Raw genomic sequence first — 3,254 nt, forward strand, 5'->3', positions numbered from 1 at the left:
CCCAAGGTATTTCACAGTGTTGGAAAGTGTGAGTGGGACATTCTCAACTCAGACATTAAAAAGAGATGGGTCATGACAAGGACGACATTTGCGATGGGTAGAGCCAAACAAAATAACTCGGGTTTTAGAAGCATTGACAAAAAGACGCCAGTAACGAATACAGTGAATGAATTTATCGACAGCAGCCTGAAGAAATCTGTGAAGAGTAACCATCGTCTTGCAAGTAGTGAGGAGGACAGTATCATCAGTATATTGATAGAGTGAAATGGGAGAAGATGGAAATGGCATATCATACACATACAGCACATAAAGAAGTGGAGAGAGAACTGAACCTTGAGGAACCATTGCTGCTATGGGAAAAGATCTGAAGTGTATCCCCTCAAGAAAGACTGTGGCTGAGCAATTCTGAAGAAAGTGGTGAATAAGACGGATATATGACAATGGAAGGTACAGACAACATAACTTGTAAATCAAACCCTGATTCCAAACTGAGTCAAAAGCACTCGCTAGATCAACAAGAATGTTTAGAAGTGTTAAAATGTTTGGTAATGGCATCAGACAATTGGAGAAGCTGATCCATAGTTGAAAGATGAGGGCAGAAACCAGCCTGGGTAGAGGGAAGAATGTTGTACTGGGTCAAATGTGTATGAAGTCTCCATAGTTTGCTAACAACACTAGTAAAACAACTTGTTTGGTAAGAATCAAGAGATACTGAAGACGTGCATGGTTTTAAGAAGAGTTGAACAGTAGAAGTTTTCCAAGAAACAGGGTAAGAGCCAGTGCAAAGGATAAAATTATAGAAGGCAACCAAAAGATGCAAAAACTGAGTAGGAGTATTCCAAAGATGATAGTCAATCACACAATCAGCACCAGGGGCTGTATTATGCCGACCACAAAGAGAAAGGTGAACATTGTGAAGTGTAATGGGTGCAATAAGAGGACACACAGAGAGAGAACATAGTCAAGACTTGGAGTAAGGTCAGAGAAAGAAGGATCAGTCTGACAATAAATATCAAAATAATCCTCTCTCTCTCTATATATATATATATAAAGGATGTTGAATAGGAGCTTCCAATAGGAATGAATACGGAAAAGATGGTGAACTTCACAACAAATAGCAACACCAACTCTGCCAATACCGGAAGGATGATCACAGCAAAGAAAATTTTCTACAGAACAGCTTCGCCACCTTCATGGGCTTAAGAAAGGTTTCAGTGAAATGAATACAATAACAAGCAAACTCACGTAGAAGCAATTCCAACAGAAGAAGATTCTGAATGAAAGAACGGATGTTAATAAATAGGAAGTTTAACACATGATCTCAAGGTCTAATACGTCTGGTTCCTATAGTCGACGAAAATGGAGATGTGTATTCAACCCTGAGTAGGTGAAAGACAGATTTAGCTGCATGGTAAATGCTATTTAGAACAAATGGGCGCTGATGTGGATGAATGTTCTGTAGATGTATGTTCTGTGGTAAGAAAATAAAGAATGTCCTGAACAGTAAGAGGAGGAGGGAGAACCGAGTTAGAAGGGGGTAATAAGTTCAGAGGTACTAACTGGAGCCACTGTCATAGGATCATCCTACTTGGGAGAAGGTTTACCATGACACTTATAAGAATAGGTAGGGTGCTTCTGGTGACATGTATTACAAACAGGGGTGGTTTTAGCTTGAGGCATTGACAGGCAACTTGAGGGCCCCGACAATAGGACATACAGGCGAATTCGGGTATTTTGCAGTCGAGCGAAAGTTGTAACATAAACATTTTTCACAACGTTAGGGCTAAGGGGAGGAGGAAATCGAGAGATCTCAACCTGATGATGTTGTCAAAAAGAGATAGGCTCTATTGCGAAGAAGATGGTCAATGACATCACTTTTCTTGGAGAGAACATGAACCATATACGCTGGTCCCTGAACATCTTTAAGTCGTATGACATGCTGAATGTCGAGTTGATCCTCCAGCAATCCCAAGATAATGACGTCTTCGGTGATGAGAAGATCCACCCCATGAATAACATATGAAAAGAGAGCAGGTTGTTTAAGTGGTGGGTGTTGTTTCAGTGAAGAAGAGGTAAGTTTCTGAAAGGTGATGTTGGGACACAGATTCAAGAGGCCCATTTGATTACACAGGATGTCATAGAGGCGAATGTTGAACATTTTGAGAATGACACCATTCCGGTTAGGAATAAGTTGATGTAAATCAGCTCGAAGACACTATTTAGTAAGTTCTTGGAATAATGTAAAACTGAGGTTCCACTTGGAAACAAAGAAACACCGAAACAGGAAGAGGAGTCCATACGAATAGATTTCTGAGGGCGAACAGGTGAAGAAAGCAGAAGTATTAGGTAGAATGGCGACAGAGAAACCAACAACATTAGCAAAAGTAGGTGATCCTGAAGTTATGGAAGACACACAAACTGGAAGAGCAGAATCCCGAGGATGAGACGACTGGGAAGGCGAGAGTGAAAATCCGGCTTGTCATATGGCTTGGCACGGCGACGACTAGGTAATAGAACTGGCACGGCGACGACTAGGTAATAGAACAGCTTCCGTAGAATCCCCGGGCAGTACAGAGTGCATGGAGAAGAACACAGTGCACACAACAACTAATTCAAAAATTAAATTATAACAAAAAGTCAAAAAGCAGAAAGTAAAAAGTAACTCACCAAAAACGCACAGTCCAAAAACAATACCAGGCACAATCTAGAAGTCCTATATTCCAACTTCCAGATTCCAATTCCCCAATCGTGTTAGTAATTTAGGTTAAAGTATATTCCATTCCCTTCGGAACAGGAGGTGGAAAACGCGTAAACTCGGTATGTGCAAATGGAGGAGACAATCCGGAGAAATATGGGTGAACACTGATTAGTCCATATAACGTAACAGAGATAGTGTGGGAACTGGCAATGGATTTGGCGACTACTAGGAATCGGGATAGATAAATGGGGGAAGAGAGGACATCGGCATCTCGACGTGGTCGGGATTGTCATCTGGGAGAGACATAACATAGAGGTTCAGGAGGTGATCAGCTGGTGCAAAAATGTTTCTTAGAGTGTGAACAGTGGTGTCGAGAACATCGGAGAAGATGAGATTGTGGTCACGAAAACATTTATTTACATAGCGAGTGCAAAACTATCGAAGGTGTAACAGAATGCGAGTAAAGTTGATACAGCGATAAGTCCCCCAGTGGCACAGCGGTATGTCTGCGGACTTACAACGCTGTAATCCGGGTTTCGATACCCGTGGTGGGCAG

This window comes from Limulus polyphemus, unplaced genomic scaffold (assembly GCF_000517525.1).
Source record: "Limulus polyphemus unplaced genomic scaffold, Limulus_polyphemus-2.1.2 Scaffold1449, whole genome shotgun sequence".
NCBI lineage: Eukaryota > Metazoa > Arthropoda > Merostomata > Xiphosura > Limulidae > Limulus > Limulus polyphemus.